A 16,162-nucleotide genomic window follows, 5' to 3' on the forward strand; every position below is an offset into this window, starting at 1 on the left:
CATTCTGTATCGAATCGTAGTTGGCCACAATGAAAGTGGCACGTATAACGTCGAAAATAGAATTCGGACACCGCTCTGAGTAAGACCAACGTGTTGTCCACCCTCTAGACTTCAATGAGGTTAAGCCGCGATACCTAAGACAGATCTGCAGTCGATGACACCTCAATAACAGCCGGTCCCCACACTTACATCTTGCTCTCCTTACGTCAGTATACATCATATCAGTCTGTGACGCTGGCTTTGCAACATCTTGCGTGCCTTTAGGTTCGCCGCGACCAACACTTACCATGCACTGACAACAAAAAATGCAGGCGCCGCCGTTTGAACACTGGACCTTCCACATGCCAAGCGAACGCTCTACCAAATGAGCTACGCCCCATGCACGAGCAAACTGCGCTATTCCCCATTCTTTGCGACTCAGATGCGCACGGACACGATGGTTGGTTGGTTTGTAGCGGTGAAGGGAGCAGAGTACAAAGGCGCGGACCCGTTCATATACACAAAAGTACCAAGTAGTTTCGATGCTCTGGTATTACAAATGAAAATTCCGTCTGTTTTTAACGTCTTAAATTGAAAGAGCCGTCACAAATTGCTCCGTTTTCACTCCTTGACGACAATCATACAGCACCTGAGGTAACAAACACATCTCGAGCCCCATTGTGCACTCCATTATTCATGCCAACTCAGTGCCTCGCTCTTTACTACTGTGTACCAATCTTGTCGTCCAACTGCAAAACACTGGGCCACAATAAGTTTCCGCGTCTCCATTGCACTGCGCATACTACGAAACGCTCCCCAAACTTGGCACTCACCCTCGCAGCCGACTTTTCCGACTTTCCACGACGCTTACGCAACGCTCACGCTAGTGACAGCATTATTTATAGTTCGATGTCGCGCCAAAGCGAATGAGCACATTTCGCCTACGGCTTAGGCCGCCCTCCTAGTGTGGCTGCTCGGTGTCTGCAGGCAGCGAGGGTCTGCAAGCTTCCTGTGTTCGCACCTATGTCACCTGTGCTTGCTTGTCAGAGACAGACTACCGCAAAACATACAACTCACTCCATGAATTGATTGCTACGGCATCTGTTATCAGCAGTCACAACTAACAACACCAGTAGCAGCTGACTGCATGCAAAGAATAGGAATGTGCAGTGGAATTTACGTGAACTCAGCGCAAGGCAGATCTTTCCGATATAGGCTTGAGAATCTTACAGGAACACTTGTACTGTTTCTAAATTAAGTGTAGGCGTGGGAGGAGGGTGCTTCCTGCGCACTAATAACAGCACGCTTGTCAATTGTGGATGCTAATCATTCGCTTGTATCTTCCTAGACACATCTGCTGGTTGTGAATTATTCCACTTGCATGGCAAGGTGCGCATGTAGGTGTGTTAAAAATTCTGGAGGCACTGGGTATTGATCCCAGTTCCTCTCGCATACTAAGCGAGCGCTCTACCATCTGAGCTACGCCCGCCCCCCCGAAGGCTAATGGTGCTACATACAGCCATATAGACGACACAGACCCTTGCACTCCCATTATTCAGCAGACAAACAATACTCTCTATGTATCCGTTAGGGTGTCTTTCAGGTTTCGTGCATTATGTATCGAATCGTAGTTGGCCACAATGAAAGTGGCACGTATAACGTCGATAATAGAATTCGGACACCGCTGTGAGTAAGACCAACGTGTTGTCCACCCTCTAGACTTCAATGAGGTTAAGCCGCGATACCTAAGACAGATCTGCACTCGATGACACCTCGATAACAGCCGGTCCCCACACTTACATCTTGCTCTCCTTACGTCAGTATACATCATATCAGTCTGTGACGCTGGCTTTGCAACATCTTGCGTGCCTTTAGGTTCGCCGCGACCAACACTTACCATGCACTGACAACAAAAAATGTAGGCGCCGCGGCTTGAACACTGGACCTTTCACATGCCAAGCGAACGCTCTACCAACTGAGCTACGCCCCATGCACGAGCAAACTGCGCTATTCCCCATTCTTTGCGAGTCAGATGCGCACGGACACGATGGTTGGTTGGTTTGTAGCGGTGAAGGGAGCAGAGTACAAAGGCGCGGACCCGTTCATATACACAAAAGTACCAAGTAGTTTCGATGCTCTGGTATTACAAATGAAAATTCCGTCTGTTTTTAACGTCTTAAATTGAAAGAGCCGTCACAAATTGCTCCGTTTTCACTCCTTGACGACAATCATACAGCACCTGAGGTAACAAACACATCTCGAGCCCCATTGTGCACTCCATTATTCATGCCAACTCAGTGCCTCGCTCTTTACTACTGTGTACCAATCTTGTCGTCCAACTGCAAAACACTGGGCCACAATAAGTTTCCGCATCTCCATTGCACTGCGCATACTACGAAACGCTCCCCAAACTTGGCACTCACCCTCGCAGCCGACTTTTCCGACTTTCCACGACGCTCACGCTAGTGACAGCATTATTTATAGTTCGACGTCGCGCCAAAGCGAATGAGCACATTTCGCCTACGGCTTAGGCCGCCCTCCTAGTGTGGCTGCTCGGTGTCTGCAGGCAGCGAGGGTCTGCAAGCTTCCTGTGTTCGCACCTATGTCACCTGTGCTTGCTTGTCAGAGACAGACTACCGCAAAACATACAACTCACTCCATGAATTGATTGCTACGGCATCTGTTATCAACAGTCACAACTAACAACACCAGTAGCAGCTGACTGCATGCAAAGAATAGGAATGTGCAGTGGAATTTACGTGAACTCAGCGCAAGGCAGATCTTTCCGACATAGGCTTGAGAATCTTACAGGAACACTTGTACTGTTTCTAAATTAAGTGTAGGCGTGGGAGGAGAGTGCTTCCTGCGCACTAATAACAGCACGCTTGTCAATTGTGGATGCTAATCATTCGCTTGTATCTTCCTAGACACATCTGCTGGTTGTGAATTATTCCACTTGCATGGCAAGGTGCGCATGTAGGTGTGTTAAAAATTCTGGAAGCACTGGGTATTGATCCCAGTTCCTCTCGCATACTAAGCGAGCGCTCTACCATCTGAGCTACGCCCGCCCCCCCGGAAGACTAATGGTGCTACATACAGCCATACAGACGACACAGACCCTTGCACTCCCATTATTCAGCAGACAAACACTACTCTCTATGTATCCGTTAGGGTGTCTTTCAGGTTTCGTGCATTCTGTATCGAATCGTAGTTGGCCACAATGAAAGTGGCACGTATAACGTCGAAAATAGAATTCGGACACCGCTCTGAGTAAGACCAACGTGTTGTCCACCCTCTAGACTTCAATGAGGTTAAGCCGCGATACCTAAGACAGATCTGCACTCGATGACACCTCAATAACAGCCGGTCCCCACACTTACATCTTGCTCTCCTTACGTCAGTATACATCATATCAGTCTGTGACGCTGGCTTTGCAACATCTTGCGTGCCTTTAGGTTCGCCGCGACCAACACTTACCATGCACTGACAACAAAAAATGCAGGCGCCGCCGTTTGAACACTGGACCTTTCACATGCCAAGCGAACGCTCTACCAAATGAGCTACGCCCCATGCACGAGCAAACTGCGCTATTCCCCATTCTTTGCGACTCAGATGCGCACGGACACGATGGTTGGTTGGTTTGTAGCGGTGAAGGGAGCAGAGTACAAAGGCGCGGACCCGTTCATATACACAAAAGTACCAAGTAGTTTCGATGCTCTGGTATTACAAATGAAAATTCCGTCTGTTTTTAACGTCTTAAATTGAAAGAGCCGTCACAAATTGCTCCGTTTTCACTCCTTGACGACAATCATACAGCACCTGAGGTAACAAACACATCTCGAGCCCCATTGTGCACTCCATTATTCATGCCAACTCAGTGCCTCGCTCTTTACTACTGTGTACCAATCTTGTCGTCCAACTGCAAAACACTGGGCCACAATAAGTTTCCGCGTCTCCATTGCACTGCGCATACTACGAAACGCTCCCCAAACTTGGCACTCACCCTCGCAGCCGACTTTTCCGACTTTCCACGACGCTTACGCAACGCTCACGCTAGTGACAGCATTATTTATAGTTCGATGTCGCGCCAAAGCGAATGAGCACATTTCGCCTACGGCTTAGGCCGCCCTCCTAGTGTGGCTGCTCGGTGTCTGCAGGCAGCGAGGGTCTGCAAGCTTCCTGTGTTCGCACCTATGTCACCTGTGCTTGCTTGTCAGAGACAGACTACCGCAAAACATACAACTCACTCCATGAATTGATTGCTACGGCATCTGTTATCAGCAGTCACAACTAACAACACCAGTAGCAGCTGACTGCATGCAAAGAATAGGAATGTGCAGTGGAATTTACGTGAACTCAGCGCAAGGCAGATCTTTCCGATATAGGCTTGAGAATCTTACAGGAACACTTGTACTGTTTCTAAATTAAGTGTAGGCGTGGGAGGAGGGTGCTTCCTGCGCACTAATAACAGCACGCTTGTCAATTGTGGATGCTAATCATTCGCTTGTATCTTCCTAGACACATCTGCTGGTTGTGAATTATTCCACTTGCATGGCAAGGTGCGCATGTAGGTGTGTTAAAAATTCTGGAGGCACTGGGTATTGATCCCAGTTCCTCTCGCATACTAAGCGAGCGCTCTACCATCTGAGCTACGCCCGCCCCTCCGAAGACTAATGGTGCTACATACAGCCATATAGACGACACAGACCCTTGCACTCCCATTATTCAGCAGACAAACACTACTCTCTATGTATCCGTTAGGGTGTCTTTCAGGTTTCGTGCATTCTGTATCGAATCGTAGTTGGCCACAATGAAAGTGGCACGTATAACGTCGAATATAGAATTCGGACACCGCTCTGAATAAGACCAACGTGTTGTCCACCCTCTAGACTTCAATGAGGTTAAGCCGCGATACCTAAGACAGATCTGCACTCGATGACACCTCGATAACAGCCGGTCCCCACACTTACATCTTGCTCTCCTTACGTCAGTATACATCATATCAGTCTGTGACGCTGGCTTTGCAACATCTTGCGTGCCTTTAGGTTCGCCGCGACCAACACTTACCATGCACTGAAAACAAAAAATGTAGGCGCCGCGGCTTGAACACTGGACCTTTCACATGCCAAGCGAACGCTCTACCAACTGAGCTACGCCGCATGCACGAGCAAACTGCGCTATTCCCCATTCTTTGCGACTCAGATGCGCACGGACACGATGGTTGGTTGGTTTGTAGCGGTGAAGGGAGCAGAGTACAAAGGCGCGGACCCGTTCATATACACAAAAGTACCAAGTAGTTTCGATGCTCTGGTATTACAAATGAAAATTCCGTCTGTTTTTAACGTCTTAAATTGAAAGAGCCGTCACAAATTGCTCCGTTTTCACTCCTTGACGACAATCATACAGCACCTGAGGTAACAAACACATCTCGAGCCCCATTGTGCACTCCATTATTCATGCCAACTCAGTGCCTCGCTCTTTACTACTGTGTACCAATCTTGTCGTCCAACTGCAAAACACTGGGCCACAATAAGTTTCCGCGTCTCCATTGCACTGCGCATACTACGAAACGCTCCCCAAACTTGGCACTCACCCTCGCAGCCGACTTTTCCGACTTTCCACGACGCTCACGCAACGCTCACGCTAGTGACAGCATTATTTATAGTTCGACGTCGCGCCAAAGCGAATGAGCACATTTCGCCTACGGCTTAGGCCGCCCTCCTAGTGTGGCTGCTCGGTGTCTGCAGGCAGCGAGGGTCTGCAAGCTTCCTGTGTTCGCACCTATGTCACCTGTGCTTGCTTGTCAGAGACAGACTACCGCAAAACATACAACTCACTCCATGAATTGATTGCTACGGCATCTGTTATCAACAGTCACAACTAACAACACCAGTAGCAGCTGACTGCATGCAAAGAATAGGAATGTGCAGTGGAATTTACGTGAGCTCAGCGCAAGGCAGATCTTTCCGACATAGGCTTGAGAATCTTACAGGAACACTTGTACTGTTTCTAAATTAAGTGTAGGCGTGGGAGGAGAGTGCTTCCTGCGCACTAATAACAGCACGCTTGTCAATTGTGGATGCTAATCATTCGCTTGTATCTTCCTAGACACATCTGCTGGTTGTGAATTATTCCACTTGCATGGCAAGGTGCGCATGTAGGTGTGTTAAAAATTCTGGAAGCACTGGGTATTGATCCCAGTTCCTCTCGCATACTAAGCGAGCGCTCTACCATCTGGAAGCACTGGGTATTGATCCCAGTTCCTCTCGCATACTAAGCGAGCGCTCTACCATCTGAGCTACGCCCGCCCCCCCGAAGACTAATGGTGCTACATACAGCCATACAGACGACACAGACCCTTGCACTCCCATTATTCAGCAGACAAACACTACTCTCTATGTATCCGTTAGGGTGTCTTTCAGGTTTCGTGCATTCTGTATCGAATCGTAGTTGGCCACAATGAAAGTGGCACGTATAACGTCGAAAATAGAATTCGGACACCGCTCTGAGTAAGACCAACGTGTTGTCCACCCTCTAGACTTCAATGAGGTTAAGCCGCGATACCTAAGACAGATCTGCACTCGATGACACCTCGATAACAGCCGGTCCCCACACTTACATCTTGCTTTCCTTACGTCAGTATACATCATATCAGTCTGTGACGCTGGCTTTGCAACATCTTGCGTGCCTTTAGGTTCGCCGCGACCAACACTTACCATGCACTGACAACAAAAAATGCAGGCGCCGCGGTTTGAACACTGGACCTTTCACATGCCAAGCGAACGCTCTACCAACTGAGCTACGCCCCATGCACGAGCAAACTGCGCTATTCCCCATTCTTTGCGACTCAGATGCGCACGGACACGATGGTTGGTTGGTTTGTAGCGGTGAAGGGAGCAGAGTACAAAGGCGCGGACCCGTTCATATACACAAAAGTACCAAGTAGTTTCGATGCTCTGGTATTACAAATGAAAATTCCGTCTGTTTTTAACGTCTTAAATTGAAAGAGCCGTCACAAATTGCTCCGTTTTCACTCCTTGACGACAATCATACAGCACCTGAGGTAACAAACACATCTCGAGCCCCATTGTGCACTCCATTATTCATGCCAACTCAGTGCCTCGCTCTTTACTACTGTGTACCAATCTTGTCGTCCAACTGCAAAACACTGGGCCACAATAAGTTTCCGCGTCTCCATTGCACTGCGCATACTACGAAACGCTCCCCAAACTTGGCACTCACCCTCGCAGCCGACTTTTCCGACTTTCCACGACGCTCACGCAACGCTCACGCTAGTGACAGCATTATTTATAGTTCGACGTCGCGCCAAAGCGAATGAGCACATTTCGCCTACGGCTTAGGCCGCCCTCCTAGTGTGGCTGCTCGGTGTCTGCAGGCAGCGAGGGTCTGCAAGCTTCCTGTGTTCGCACCTATGTCACCTGTGCTTGCTTGTCAGAGACAGACTACCGCAAAACATACAACTCACTCCATGAATTGATTGCTACGGCATCTGTTATCAGCAGTCACAACTAACAACACCAGTAGCAGCTGACTGCATGCAAAGAATAGGAATGTGCAGTGGAATTTACGTGAACTCAGCGCAAGGCAGATCTTTCCGACATAGGCTTGAGAATCTTACAGGAACACTTGTACTGTTTCTAAATTAAGTGTAGGCGTGGGAGGAGGGTGCTTCCTGCGCACTAATAACAGCACGCTTGTCAATTGTGGATGCTAATCATTCGCTTGTATCTTCCTAGACACATCTGCTGGTTGTGAATTATTCCACTTGCATGGCAAGGTGCGCATGTAGGTGTGTTAAAAATTCTGGAGGCACTGGGTATAGATCCCAGTTCCTCTCGCATACTAAGCGAGAGCTCTACCATCTGAGCTACGCCCGCCCCTCCGAAGACTAATGGTGCTACATACAGCCATATAGACGACACAGACCCTTGCACTCCCATTATTCAGCAGACAAACACTACTCTCTATGTATCCGTTAGGGTGTCTTTCAGGTTTCGTGCATTCTGTATCGAATCGTAGTTGGCCACAATGAAAGTGGCACGTATAACGTCGAAAATAGAATTCGGACACCGCTCTGAATAAGACCAACGTGTTGTCCACCCTCTAGACTTCAATGAGGTTAAGCCGCGATACCTAAGACAGATCTGCACTCGATGACACCTCGATAACAGCCGGTCCCCACACTTACATCTTGCTTTCCTTACGTCAGTATACATCATATCAGTCTGTGACGCTGGCTTTGCAACATCTTGCGTGCCTTTAGGTTCGCCGCGACCAACACTTACCATGCACTGACAACAAAAAATGCAGGCGCCGCGTTTTGAACACTGGACCTTTCACATGCCAAGCGAACGCTCTACCAACTGAGCTACGCCCCATGCACGAGCATACTGCGCTATTCCCCATTTTTTGCGACTCAGATGCGCACGGACACGATGGTTGGTTGGTTTGTAGCGGTGAAGGGAGCAGAGTACAAAGGCGCGGACCCGTTCATATACACAAAAGTACCAAGTAGTTTCGATGCTCTGGTATTACAAATGAAAATTCCGTCTGTTTTTAACGTCTTAAATTGAAAGAGCCGTCACAAATTGCTCCGTTTTCACTCCTTGACGACAATCATACAGCACCTGAGGTAACAAACACATCTCGAGCCCCATTGTGCACTCCATTATTCATGCCAACTCAGTGCCTCGCTCTTTACTACTGTGTACCAATCTTGTCGTCCAACTGCAAAACACTGGGCCACAATAAGTTTCCGCGTCTCCATTGCACTGCGCATACTACGAAACGCTCCCCAAACTTGGCACTCACCCTCGCAGCCGACTTTTCCGACTTTCCACGACGCTCACGCAACGCTCACGCTAGTGACAGCATTATTTATAGTTCGACGTCGCGCCAAAGCGAATGAGCACATTTCGCCTACGGCTTAGGCCGCCCTCCTAGTGTGGCTGCTCGGTGTCTGCAGGCAGCGAGGGTCTGCAAGCTTCCTGTGTTCGCACCTATGTCACCTGTGCTTGCTTGTCAGAGACAGACTACCGCAAAACATACAACTCACTCCATGAATTGATTGCTACGGCATCTGTTATCAGCAGTCACAACTAACAACACCAGTAGCAGCTGACTGCATGCAAAGAATAGGAATGTGCAGTGGAATTTACGTGAACTCAGCGCAAGGCAGATCTTTCCGACATAGGCTTGAGAATCTTACAGGAACACTTGTACTGTTTCTAAATTAAGTGTAGGCGTGGGAGGAGAGTGCTTCCTGCGCACTAATAACAGCACGCTTGTCAATTGTGGATGCTAATCATTCGCTTGTATCTTCCTAGACACATCTGCTGGTTGTGAATTATTCCACTTGCATGGCAAGGTGCGCATGTAGGTGTGTTAAAAATTCTGGAAGCACTGGGTATTGATCCCAGTTCCTCTCGCATACTAAGCGAGCGCTCTACCATCTGAGCTACGCCCGCACCCCCGAAGACTAATGGTGCTACATACAGCCATATAGACGACACAGACCCTTGCACTCCCATTATTCAGCAGACAAACACTACTCTCTATGTATCCGTTAGGGTGTCTTTCAGGTTTCGTGCATTCTGTATCGAATCGTAGTTGGCCACAATGAAAGTGGCACGTATAACGTCGAAAATAGAATTCTGACACCGCTCTGAGTAAGACCAACGTGTTGTCCACCCTCTAGACTTCAATGAGGTTAAGCCGCGATACCTAAGACAGATCTGCACTCGATGACACCTCGATAACAGCCGGTCCCCACACTTACATCTTGCTCTCCTTACGTCAGTATACATCATATCAGTCAGTGACGCTGGCTTTGCAACATCTTGCGTGCCTTTAGGTTCGCCGCGACCAACACTTACCATGCACTGAAAACAAAAAATGTAGGCGCCGCGGCTTGAACACTGGACCTTTCACATGCCAAGCGAACGCTCTACCAACTGAGCTACGCCCCATGCACGAGCAAACTGCGCTATTCCCCATTCTTTGCGACTCAGATGCGCACGGACACGATGGTTGGTTGGTTTGTAGCGGTGAAGGGAGCAGAGTACAAAGGCGCGGACCCGTTCATATACACAAAAGTACCAAGTAGTTTCGATGCTCTGTTATTACAAATGAAAATTCCGTCTGTTTTTAACGTCTTAAAATGAAAGAGCCGTCACAAATTGCTACGTTTTCACTCCTTGACGACAATCATACAGCACCTGAGGTAACAAACACATCTCGAGCCCCATTGTGCACTCCATTATTCATGCCAACTCAGTGCCTCGCTCTTTACTACTGTGTACCAATCTTGTCGTCCAACTGCAAAACACTGGGCCACAATAAGTTTCCGCGTCTCCATTGCACTGCGCATACTACGAAACGCTCCCCAAACTTGGCACTCACCCTCGCAGCCGACTTTTCCGACTTTCCACGACGCTCACGCTAGTGACAGCATTATTTATAGTTCGACGTCGCGCCAAAGCGAATGAGCACATTTCGCCTACGGCTTAGGCCGCCCTCCTAGTGTGGCTGCTCGGTGTCTGCAGGCAGCGAGGGTCTGCAAGCTTCCTGTGTTCGCACCTATGTCACCTGTGCTTGCTTGTCAGAGACAGACTACCGCAAAACATACAACTCACTCCATGAATTGATTGCTACGGCATCTGTTATCAGCAGTCACAACTAACAACACCAGTAGCAGCTGACTGCATGCAAAGAATAGGAATGTGCAGTGGAATTTACGTGAACTCAGCGCAAGGCAGATCTTTCCGACATAGGCTTGAGAATCTTACAGGAACACTTGTACTGTTTCTAAATTAAGTGTAGGCGTGGGAGGAGGGTGCTTCCTGCGCACTAATAACAGCACGCTTGTCAATTGTGGATGCTAATCATTCGCTTGTATCTTCCTAGACACATCTGCTGGTTGTGAATTATTCCACTTGCATGGCAAGGTGCGCATGTAGGTGTGTTAAAAATTCTGGAGGCACTGGGTATTGATCCCAGTTCCTCTCGCATACTAAGCGAGCGCTCTACCATCTGAGCTACGCCCGCCCCCCCGAAGACTAATGGTGCTACATACAGCCATATAGACGACACAGACCCTTCCACTCCCATTATTCAGCAGACAAACACTACTCTCTATGTATCCGTTAGGGTGTCTTTCAGGTTTCGTGCATTCTGTATCGAATCGTAGTTGGCCACAATGAAAGTGGCACGTATAACGTCGAAAATAGAATTCGGACACCGCTCTGAGTAAGACCAACGTGTTGTCCACCCTCTAGACTTCAATGAGGTTAAGCCGCGATACCTAAGACAGATCTGCACTCGATGACACCTCGATAACAGCCGGTCCCCACACTTACATCTTGCTCTCCTTACGTCAGTATACATCATATCAGTCAGTGACGCTGGCTTTGCAACATCTTGCGTGCCTTTAGGTTCGCCGCGACCGACACTTACCATGCACTGAAAACAAAAAATGTAGGCGCCGCGGCTTGAACACTGGACCTTTCACATGCCAAGCGAACGCTCTACCAACTGAGCTACGCCCCATGCAAGAGCAAACTGCGCTATTCCCCATTCTTTGCGACTCAGATGCGCACGGACACGATGGTTGGTTGGTTTGTAGTGGTGAAGGGAGCAGAGTACAAAGGCGCGGACCCGTTCATATACACAAAAGTACCAAGTAGTTTCGATGCTCTGTTATTACAAATGAAAATTCCGTCTGTTTTTAACGTCTTAAATTGAAAGAGCCGTCACAAATTGCTCCGTTTTCACTCCTTGACGACAATCATACAGCACCTGAGGTAACAAACACATCTCGAGCCCCATTGTGCACTCCATTATTCATGCCAACTCAGTGCCTCGCTCTTTACTACTGTGTACCAATCTTGTCGTCCAACTGCAAAACACTGGGCCACAATAAGTTTCCGCGTCTCCATTGCACTGCGCATACTACGAAACGCTCCCCAAACTTGGCACTCACCCTCGCAGCCGACTTTTCCGACTTTCCACGACGCTCACGCTAGTGACAGCATTATTTATAGTACGACGTCGCGCCAAAGCGAATGAGCACATTTCGCCTACGGCTTAGGCCGCCCTCCTAGTGTGGCTGCTCGGTGTCTGCAGGCAGCGAGGGTCTGCAAGCTTCCTGTGTTCGCACCTATGTCACCTGTGCTTGCTTGTCAGAGACAGACTACCGCAAAACATACAACTCACTCCATGAATTGATTGCTACGGCATCTGTTATCAGCAGTCACAACTAACAACACCAGTAGCAGCTGACTGCATGCAAAGAATAGGAATGTGCAGTGGAATTTACGTGAACTCAGCGCAAGGTAGATCTTTCCGACATAGGCTTGTGAATCTTACAGGAACACTTGTACTGTTTCTAAATTAAGTGTAGGCGTGGGAGGAGGGTGCTTCCTGCGCACTAATAACAGCACGCTTGTCAATTGTGGATGCTAATCATTCGCTTGTATCTTCCTAGACACATCTGCTGGTTGTGAATTATTCCACTTGCATGGCAAGGTGCGCATGTAGGTGTGTTAAAAATTCTGGAGGCACTGGGTATTGATCCCAGTTCTTCTCGCATACTAAGCGAGCGCTCTACCATCTGAGCTACGCCCGCCCCCCCGAAGACTAATGGTGCTACATACAGCCATATAGACGACACAGACCCTTGCACTCCCATTATTCAGCAGACAAACACTACTCTCTATGTATCCGTTAGGGTGTCTTTCAGGTTTCGTGCATTCTGTATCGAATCGTAGTTGGCCACAATGAAAGTGGCACGTATAACGTCGAAAATAGAATTCGGACACCGCTCTGAGTAAGACCAACGTGTTGTCCACCCTCTAGACTTCAATGAGGTTAAGCCGCGATACCTAAGACAGATCTGCACTCGATGACACCTCGATAACAGCCGGTCCCCACACTTACATCTTGCTCTCCTTACGTCAGTATACATCATATCAGTCTGTGACGCTGGCTTTGCAACATCTTGCGTGCCTTTAGGTTCGCCGCGACCAACACTTACCATGCACTGAAAACAAAAAATGTAGGCGCCGCGGCTTGAACACTGGACCTTTCACATGCCAAGCGAACGCTCTACCAACTGAGCTACGCCCCATGCATGAGCAAACTGCGCTATTCCCCATTCTTTGCGACTCAGATGCGCACGGACACGATGGTTGGTTGGTTTGTAGCGGTGAAGGGAGCAGAGTACAAAGGCGCGGACCCGTTCATATACACAAAAGTACCAAGTAGTTTCGATGCTCTGGTATTACAAATGAAAATTCCGTCTGTTTTTAACGTCTTAAATTGAAAGAGCCGTCACAAATTGCTCCGTTTTCACTCCTTGACGACAATCATACAGCACCTGAGGTAACAAACACATCTCGAGCCCCATTGTGCACTCCATTATTCATGCCAACTCAGTGCCTCGCTCTTTACTACTGTGTACCAATCTTGTCGTCCAACTGCAAAACACTGGGCCACAATAAGTTTCCGCGTCTCCATTGCACTGCGCATACTACGAAACGCTCCCCAAACTTGGCACTCACCCTCGCAGCCGACTTTTCCGACTTTCCACGACGCTCACGCAACGCTCACGCTAGTGACAGCATTATTTATAGTTCGACGTCGCGCCAAAGCGAATGAGCACATTTCGCCTACGGCTTAGGCCGCCCTCCTAGTGTGGCTGCTCGGTGTCTGCAGGCAGCGAGGGTCTGCAAGCTTCCTGTGTTCGCACCTATGTCACCTGTGCTTGCTTGTCAGAGACAGACTACCGCAAAACATACAACTCACTCCATGAATTGATTGCTACGGCATCTGTTATCAGCAGTCACAACTAACAACACCAGTAGCAGCTGACTGCATGCAAAGAATAGGAATGTGCAGTGGAATTTACGTGAACTCAGCGCAAGGCAGATCTTTCCGACATAGGCTTGAGAATCTTACAGGAACACTTGTACTGTTTCTAAATTAAGTGTAGGCGTGGGAGGAGGGTGCTTCCTGCGCACTAATAACAGCACGCTTGTCAATTGTGGATGCTAATCATTCGCTTGTATCTTCCTAGACACATCTGCTGGTTGTGAATTATTCCACTTGCATGGCAAGGTGCGCATGTAGGTGTGTTAAAAATTCTGGAGGCACTGGGTATTGATCCCAGTTCCTCTCGCATACTAAGCGAGCGCTCTACCATCTGAGCTACGCCCGCCCCCCCGAAGACTAATGGTGCTACATACAGCCATATAGACGACACAGACCCTTGCACTCCCATTATTCAGCAGACAAACACTACTCTCTATGTATCCGTTAGGGTGTCTTTCAGGTTTCGTGCATTCTGTATCGAATCGTAGTTTGCCACAATGAAAGTGGCACGTATAACGTCGAAAATAGAATTCGGACACCGCTCTGAGTAAGACCAACGTGTTGTCCACCCTCTAGACTTCAATGAGGTTAAGCCGCGATACCTAAGACAGATCTGCACTCGATGACACCTCGATAACAGCCGGTCCCCACACTTACATCTTGCTCTCCTTACGTCAGTATACATCATATCAGTCTGTGACGCTGGCTTTGCAACATCTTGCGTGCCTTTAGGTTCGCCGCGACCAACACTTACCATGCACTGAAAACAAAAAATGTAGGCGCCGCGGCTTGAACACTGGACCTTTCACATGCCAAGCGAACGCTCTACCAACTGAGCTACGCCCCATGCACGAGCAAACTGCGCTATTCCCCATTCTTTGCGACTCAGATGCGCACGGACACGATGGTTGGTTGGTTTGTAGTGGTGAAGGGAGCAGAGTACAAAGGCGCGGACCCGTTCATATACACAAAAGTACCAAGTAGTTTCGATGCTCTGTTATTACAAATGAAAATTCCGTCTGTTTTTAACGTCTTAAATTGAAAGAGCCGTCACAAATTGCTCCGTTTTCACTCCTTGACGACAATCATACATCACCTGAGGTAACAAACACATCTCGAGCCCCATTGTGCACTCCATTATTCATGCCAACTCAGTGCCTCGCTCTTTACTACTGTGTACCAATCTTGTCGTCCAACTGCAAAACACTGGGCCACAATAAGTTTCCGCGTCTCCATTGCACTGCGCATACTACGAAACGCTCCCCAAACTTGGCACTCACCCTCACAGCCGACTTTTCCGACTTTCCACGACGCTCACGCAACGCTCACGCTAGTGACAGCATTTTTTATAGTTCGACGTCGCGCCAAAGCGAATGAGCACATTTCGCCTACGGCTTAGGCCGCCCTCCTAGTGTGGCTGCTCGGTGTCTGCAGGCAGCGAGGGTCTGCAAGCTTCCTGTGTTCGCACCTATGTCACCTGTGCTTGCTTGTCAGAGACAGACTACCGCAAAACATACAACTCACTCCATGAATTGATTGCTACGGCATCTGTTATCAGCAGTCACAACTAACAACACCAGTAGCAGCTGACTGCATGCAAAGAATAGGAATGTGCAGTGGAATTTACGTGAACTCAGCGCAAGGCAGATCTTTCCGACATAGGCTTGAGAATCTTACAGGAACACTTGTACTGTTTCTAAATTAAGTGTAGGCGTGGGAGGAGGGTGCTTCCTGCGCACTAATAACAGCACGCTTGTCAATTGTGGATGCTAATCATTCGCTTGTATCTTCCAAGACACATCTGCTGGTTGTGAATTATTCCACTTGCATGGCAAGGTGCGCATGTAGGTGTGTTAAAAATTCTGGAGGCACTCGCATACTAAGCGAGCGCTCTACCATCTGAGCTACGCCCGCCGCCCCGAAGGCTAATGGTGCTACATACAGCCATATAGACGACACAGACCCTTGCACTCCCATTATTCAGCAGACAAACACTACTCTCTATGTATCCGTTAGGGTGTCTTTCAGGTTTCGTGCATTATGTATCGAATCGTAGTTGGCCACAATGAAAGTGGCACGTATAACGTCGAAAATAGAATTCGGACACCGCTCTGAGTAAGACCAACGTGTTGTCCACCCTCTAGACTTCAATGAGGTTAAGCCGCGATACCTAAGACAGATCTGCACTCGATGACACCTCGATAACAGCCGGTCCCCACACTTACATCTTGCTCTCCTTACGTCAGTATACATCATATCAGTCTGTGACGCTGGCTTTGCAACATCTTGCGTG

At 48.6% G+C, this 16,162-nt stretch overlaps 1 non-coding gene across 1 annotated transcript; it reads right to left on the reverse strand.

Moving 5' to 3' along the window:
• Positions 1-6,715: 6,715 nt before the first annotated feature.
• On the reverse strand, positions 6,716-6,791 carry Trnaa-ggc (transfer RNA alanine (anticodon GGC)). The gene has a single exon. It is a non-coding gene; the product is annotated as a tRNA-Ala (tRNA).
• Between the last annotated feature and the right edge of the window lie 9,371 nt (positions 6,792-16,162).

The sequence above is a fragment of the Schistocerca gregaria genome, chromosome 9 (assembly GCF_023897955.1).
Source record: "Schistocerca gregaria isolate iqSchGreg1 chromosome 9, iqSchGreg1.2, whole genome shotgun sequence".
NCBI classification, from domain to species: Eukaryota; Metazoa; Arthropoda; class Insecta; order Orthoptera; family Acrididae; genus Schistocerca; species Schistocerca gregaria.